This window comes from Vipera berus (genome assembly GCF_964194415.1).
Source record: "Vipera berus genome assembly, chromosome: 5".
NCBI lineage: Eukaryota > Metazoa > Chordata > Lepidosauria > Squamata > Viperidae > Vipera > Vipera berus.
The window spans coordinates 43476862-43484880 of record NC_138207.1 but is presented as its reverse complement, the minus strand read 5'-3'; positions in this window follow the sequence as shown (position 1 = coordinate 43484880).

Sequence of the window (8019 nt, the reverse complement as noted above, 5' to 3'; positions counted from 1 at the left end):
CAACCTATTGGCTGCCACCTAGGGGCTAGGCTATATATTGTGGCTGGTTGTGGCCCAAGCCCCAGTACAGTTCCAGCAAGAATAAAAAATGAGTTTTACTGTACTCAGCTTCGTGTCATCATTCCTGCTCACCAGAGCCCACGACTTAACAACTGGTATTTTATTTCAATTTTAATCTAATTTTACACACATACACATACATATATAAAATTGTGTTTATATTGTAAGCTGCCCAAAGTTGCTTTGTGGCAAGATGGATAGCAAACAAATTTAATAAATAATAAATAAAAAAATTGTATTTGAAAAGCAACAGAATGAGGAAGAGCTGTCAGGAAGAACCTGGTACATAAACACTTCCTTTCTGTTCCTTCCATTTTTACTTTCAGAAAATTGTGTTCTTGATATCAATATAAATAAACTATGTCATATACTGTGAAGATTCCATAGTTATTTAATACTCTACTTATGATCACAATTGAGCCCAAAATTTCCATAGCTGAGCAAGGCAGTTGTTATGTGAGTTTTGCCCCATTTTATGATGTTTTATGCCACAGTTGTTAAGTGAATCACTGCAGTGAATCATGAGTTCATTAAACAAATCAGGCTTCTTCCATTGACTTTGCTTGTCAGAAGCTGGCTGGGAAGGTTACAAAATGTTGATCACATGATCCTGGGATAGTGCAACTGTCATAAATACATAAATACAGTTGCCAAGCATCGAATTTTGATCATGTGACCATGGGGATGCTCGTGTGAAAAACACTCATAAATCACTTTTTTCAATGCCATAGTAACTAAATGAATGGTTGTAAATTGAGGACTACCTGTATATTGATTTGCAATTCTTTAATCTTTTTTTTCCAATGCAAAGTGTTTACAAAGGTCATTATAATGTTTTAGCTTTCTCCATAAGGAGAAGCCATTGGAGTCTTGCAACATGTTATAACTGTCATTTCTTTTACTAATACATAAGCAGGACATAGCTAATAAACAGTATCCCAGTTCAGTTCCTCCTAGAAAGATTCCCAATTTATTTTTTATTTATTTGTATCCCAGCTTTACTTTTTTGCAAATAACTCAAAGCATCGAGCATATCCAACACAACTTCTGCCTTCTATTTTCCCCACAACAACAACCCTGTGAGGTGAGTTGGGCTGAGAGAAAGACAGAACAAGAATTCACAGTCCCCCTCCTTCTAGTCTGGTGCCTTAATCTTTAGATCAAACTATACGCTTGCCACAATTTTTCAAACAATTGTTAGGGGGGGGAAAAAATCAAAGAACCACGAAATTTCTCCTCAGTGTCTTTTCTGTTTAAAAGTTGGTGTCCGTTTGATTTGCCCTGTCAAACTCCAATTAATTCAGATGCAGTCCTATATGAGACAATATATATTTTCATTTCTAAATTACTTCACTTCAAACCAAATCATAATGATTTAAATTATATATTTGGGGATTTACTGCAGGCTAGGTAGTTGTGTAGCATCCCCTATTTCTGCTTATTTCCCTTACCTTACAAAAAGTTCTATATGAGAAATACAAAACTCAAAGCAACAATTTTCATCACACTGTATTTCAATAATAGCCAATTATATATGGATAAAGTAATAATACACTGTTACCATACTTTACTGTTTTAGGTTGTTTAAAAAAACAACTTATCTCACCTTTTTCCTATAGTGTAGAAGCTATTACCAAAATTTATTTTTCAATTATTAATATTATTTTCCCATGACTACGTACAATTCAGTTCATTGTTATGCTGATAAAAATGGATTCCTGCTGTTCACCTTAGTCTTGAGAATACAGATCAAGGATTAACCATCAATGCATTTTCAAAATGCTTTCTGCAGTTAGAATGACATGTTAGCTCTCATTTTCCCAAGGTGGAAGCAATATTGTTGAATAAATGATAAGATTTCTTGTGCAATTCTGAAATATGTTCCATTCTATATGCTTAGCATTAAGATTGATGCACTGGATAAAGTAGGAATGAGAAAGGTATAGAGTAACCATATGCACATTCTCTTAGGAATTATGTTTCTCTTCATTCAACAAGTCATAGTGATACATAAGGTGCCTAGGGCTGCAGTCTTTAAGTGGCCAAATCTGCAAGAAAAAAGAAATGTACCTGTAAATGTTCCAAATTCCCCAGCAATTCCAGAAAAAAGAAAGTTTCAGAAGCTGTAAAATAAGAATCTATTCCAAATAACAATTTTTTATCACCCAAACAGGGGGAAAAGCTTGATCTTGCTGCTGCAGATGAAGTATTACTTCTTTTAGAACCTAGGCTGGCAATTTGTAGGTGCACTGAAAATCAGATTTGGTGCTTAGGCGGAGCCAAGTTTCCATCATTGAACCCAAGGCCAAAATATTTTATGTGGATTATCAGCTTGTGCTAGGTATTATAAGGGTCCTAAATTTCTCAGTGTCAACATTTCCAATTTCATAAAGTACAAAGGCAACGCAGAAGATTTAATGAGGTTATTGAAAGCAGCTTTATTTTAAACCTCTTCCTCATCTTGTCCTTATTAGGGCTGAGACTCATCCTAGTCTATTAAGGAGCTAAAGCACTGTTCATTATGCTTGTGTAACACAATATATCCTTTTGTGCACGTTCTTCAGACTTGCATAGAAATCACTTCTCTAGTTGAAAAATCCTACATTTTTTCTACGAATAGGATTTTAAACATCCAGTTGTCCAATTATAACAAAGTCCATCCCGACAGACTGGTGTATCATTCCAGATCTAGTCCTGTGCATGTTACTTTTTCACAGGACACTGTGAACACATACTAATTTTCAAGCTGAGTCTAAAAATGACCCAGGTTTTATGGAATTAGAAAGGACAAGATTGTAATCCCTTTGAAAGAAAACCTGATTTAGTAAGGCTCTTGTTAGAGTATACCAGCTACAAACCTACCTGGACAGATACTTTCTGTGATCCTATTTTAGTAATCTCACATTTAGGTTATTGCAATGTATTCTACAAAGAATTATCTTCAATGTGATCTCTAAGCTGCAACTGGTGGTACAGAATGAACCAAGATTGTTAAGTGGAGCAATTAAATAGGACTGGATACTTATTATGAAAGAGCAGCACTGCTTGCCTTTGAGCTCCTAAGCCTTATTTAAAGTGACGATATGTAATATGTCCATCCCTATAAAGCCTTAAATGACTCAGGACCCAGCCTTTTGGCAAATATTTTTAAAGGACTTCAAATATCAATAACTTGGTGGGTTCTGCATAGTATTTGGGTCCTTAGTTTCTTCTAAACAACTAATGGCTGTTGGGCACAAAACATGCAGGTCCACATGTGAAGATTCAACTGCCTATGCACAGGGATATTTTCAACTAAGGGTTAATACCTGCTAGGAGTTAGACAAGTCAATAGAATTCGAGGAGCGGGGTGGTGGACTTGGTTTGTTTGTGGCTATGTAGAGATTCTAGGGTGACCCCTCTTTTAACTGCACCCCCAGATTCTGCTACTTCTTCCCTTGCATCTGTTTACAATATAGCTATTTCGCTATATTTGTTGTTGCTCCCTTTTGCATCTCCCCCCATTTATATTTATTTTCTTTTACGTGCTGCTTCAGTGCCTTACCATTCTCCCTTTGAAGGTTAGTAATCATCTGAATGACTAACGATACCATTTACTCAAATTCCACCATATTCATGGCTCTTTATATACAGAGAAACATGTTTAAAATTACAGAATACAAAACCACATACATATACCTACATAATGAATAATGAAACAATAAAATAATAAACCATCAATCCAAACTGCAGTAACACCATCATCCAACTGGGGACTCCAGTACCCCTAAGGCCCAGACAAACAGCTTAGTCTGGACAAGGTTAACCAGCAACTCGGAGAAACAAGGAGGGTCAGGGCCAATTATATGACAAAAGGAAGGTCAGTCTATCAGTCCTTAACAGAGACAACCAGCACCCAGAAATGCACATGGAAGCCCATTTGGAGTCAGTGCAGCTGGTATATTCAGTTACTATTTGGAGGCAAATATGTGTATGTTTTTACTTTTGTTCTCACCATTTACTTAAGAGAAGACAAACTGAGTTATAGAGTCAAGGTTCCATATCTATAGATATCAATGTTTCTTTTCCCTATGATTTAAGGTAAATTGAATTTTTTTAATGTTAAATTTGACAATGAAGTTAAATTGTATTAATGAAGAAAAGTTTAAAAATGAAGAAAACATGCTTTCTTCATTAGTTTTGCACCACCTAGCCTGAGGACAAATCTTGGGGAAGAAGCTTGCAGCCTTTTTTATAGCACTTTCATTGCTCTGGAAAATAATGCCGATGTCGATGCTTTAAAGATTGGATGTTCCCGCTCTGACAACTGATGAAAATGCAGCCATTTCCTCTTTGCTTTTAACATGCTTTTTCTTCTATTTAGAAATCAAGTGCAGAAGGGGGGTTGGGATGAATGCTTGAGCTCAGCTAGCCACAATAATAACGCTGCTTTGTGGGAAATCAAGGACGAACTGATAACGGTTTGGCGGGCTGAGGAGCTGGAGCGAAAGCCCACATTTCAGGCTAATTGGAGAGCATGATTTATGACTGCTTATAGGGGTGGGAATTGCAATTTGTTACTTTGTATCCGGGGAAGGGATTTTAGTTTTAGATTCAACTATGTAGTGCCGATACTTTGTTTCCTGAATAAAATGTTCTTTAAGGAAGAATTCTTGCCTTGAAGTTCTTTTGATGGGTTTCATCTATAGAAACCATGACAGCCACATTGTGGATTTTCTATTTCATGGTATTGTTTTGTATCATTCAGGGTATCTGACTAAACATACTTAATGTGTTACATAAGACCTACAGCATTCTTCTACAGAACCTAAGCATAATCTTGGATAAGCCTTCATCTCACTGATTCAGCATTAGAATCTGTCATGAGTATATATCCTTGAGGTGTCAGAAGATACCTTTGTCAGATGGACAGGTGAAAACATTTTTACATACAGGGCATTAAATTGTTACAAACAGATGCAAAGGTTTGACTAGTACTAAAATCTTATCAGTTACCTTGTTTATGAATAGACTCAAGGCATAATTTCCTGAATTTCATTCTGTAGCGAGTTGCTGCAATTCTTATGACTAAAGCATGGTCCAGAGCAGTGATGGTGAACCTGGTACAAATGTGAAAGGTGACAAGCCACAATGTTTTAGGTGACACACCAGCATTCACCAAAACCCAGCAACTATTTTAGAAAGCACATCCTTTTCTTGCTTGATTTATGGAGGCTGCAGAAACTGTATGAGAATAGGGTGTGGTCTTGCACAGCCTCTGGATCCTCTGAAGATTGCATGGGAATGAAGCGTTTTCATCTGGCTTTCAGAGGCTGCCGAAGAACATTCTCTGAAGCTGCTTCAAGAATGAAAGCCTTGTGTGAACCAGAGCAGCCTCGGGTAGGCACCAGGGGTGTCAACAGAAAAAGAACACTGCCTGAAGGTAAGCAATGTTATGAAACACCCAGCCAGGCAGGAAAAGGTCTCAAGCAAGGAATTAGCTTTGAATCAATGCGCAGACACAAAAGATCCTGAACTGATCCCCCCAAGGTCCATAGAGCCTTTTCTGTCTGATCCCAAGAGAAGGCAAGCAGTCTAGAAAGATTCCTGTATATTAGGCGAAATATAATATAGTCGGCTTAAACTCTATACATTTGGATCTGATTGCTTGTCCATGACAGATCCTGGGAAGCACTGTATCACAAAGGACTTTTTAACACAATCAGTTATGTTTACTATTGGATCTGCTGTGCTCAAATTCATTCATATTAAGTATGTGGAAATATCCAGTTTGCCTTTCATCAGGAAAGCATCATCAGATTTAGAAAGGCTCAGGGTTACCCAAGTTGAAGGTAATGTTAAGATTGTAGTAAACCACCAGAGAAAATAAAATTAAATATTTAGTAACATGCACGTTTATAATCTCCCCCCCCCCGCCCCGTTAGCCCAAGGAGCTGCTGATACAGTTCTACAAAGGAATTAACTCTGTCATTTGCACCTGTATAAACATCTGGTTTGGCACAGCAACGAAACAAGGCAGACCTAGCCTTAACTGAGTTAGAACTGCAGAAAAAACAATTGCTACCAGCCTGCCTTCCACTGAGGACTCGTGTACTGCACGAGCAACAAAGAGGGCTGTGAAAATATCACAGACCCACTCATATCCTGGATATAAACTATTTCAACTTTTTCCCTCAAGACGACGCTATAGGGCATTGCAAACCAGAACAACTAGACACAAGGAGTTTTTTCCCCCATGGCGTCATTCTGCTTAACAACTAATTCCTACAACACTGTCAAACTACTTAGTAAAACTGTATCATTATGATACTCATCTTTCCTATCATCTTCTTATGACTATCTTTGTTGCTTGTATCTTACAATTTAGTTTTTAGTATGATTTATGTTGTTTGCTTAGCTAGTATTCTGACTATCACTAAGTGTTACATCCTATGATTTACGATGAAGTGTTGTATTTTATGATTTATGGTAACATATTTCATGTTATTTATGATCATGAATATCACTATTACTTGTATCTAAACTGAGAGCTTATGCACCGGAGACAAATTCCTTGTTTGTCCAATCACACTTGGCCAATAAAAAATTCTAATTCTAATATGAAGTATTTAGTTGATGATCTGTCTTATTCACAAATACATTTTATGATGTGATGCTGGTATCAGAGGTGAACTGCAAGCAGTAGCAATGGCTTAATGATAGTAAAGAAACTATAGTAGAATGTGAATCTTGTTGCTGATATGAATGTCCTAGGATATTCCTAGCACATAAGAACATAAGCAATACCCTGCTGAATCACAACCCAGGTTCAGCAGCCTGTTCTTGCAATGGTCAACAAGCCCACTAGTCTCCCAGCAGATGGCCTTCAGAGGCAGTCACCCTGCCATCAAGGCTAACAGCTATTGATCCCCACGACTACTATGAATTGGTCCAACCCTTTGTTTGAAGCCAGTCAAGCTGTTAGTTAGCACCATTTCTTGTGGTAGCAATATCCAAAGTTCAAATAGATAGTCCTCGACTTACAATAGTTCATATAGTGACCAAAGTTACAACTGCACTAAAAGAAGTGACTTACGACCATTTTTCACATGATGGTTGCAGCATCCCCATGGTCACATGATCAAAATTCAGATGCTTGGCAACTGTTTCAAGTTTATGACACTTGCAGCGTCCTGGGGGTCATATCATCACCTTTTGTGACCTCCTGACAAGCAAAGTCAATGGGGACACCAGATTCATTTAACAACCGTATTACTAACTTAGCAATTGCAATGATTCACTTAACTGTGGCAAGAAAGGTTGCAAAATGGGGCAAAATTCACTTGTGTCTCACTTAGCAACATAAATTTGGGGTTCAATTGTGGTCGTAACTCAAGGACTACCTGTATGTATTATGTAAAAATCACACTTGTTGTCTGTTCTATTTTTTTCAGGATTCCATTGAGTGTCATCTGGTTCTAGTGTTTTTGGAAGGGAAAACAGCTTCTCTTTGTCCACTTTATCTATATTATGCACAATTTTGTATGCTTCAATCATACTGCCTCTCTTTTGCCTCCTTTCTAGACTAAAAAGGCCCAAATGTTGCAACCTTTCCTTATAGGGAAGCAGTTCGAGTCCCATGATCATCTTAGTTGCCCTCCTCTGAATGACCTTTAATTCCATTATATCCTTTTTGAGGTTGCGGCAACCAGAATATATTCCTGATATGGTCACACAACTGATTTGCATTACAATGTTGGCATTCTATTTCCAAAACTGTTTCTGATTATCCCTACTGTGCTGTTGGCCTTTTTTCAAAGTCAAAGCATTATTCCTTCTGCCCCAGCATCTCATTGTAGGTTTTGCAAATATATTTGCTGCTGAAACTTTATAGAGAGCTTTTAGTATTCTCTTCAAACTGCTTTTCATTCCTGTATCCAAAGCAGATAAAAAATGAAGAAAAAGCAACGCAAGTTTAGA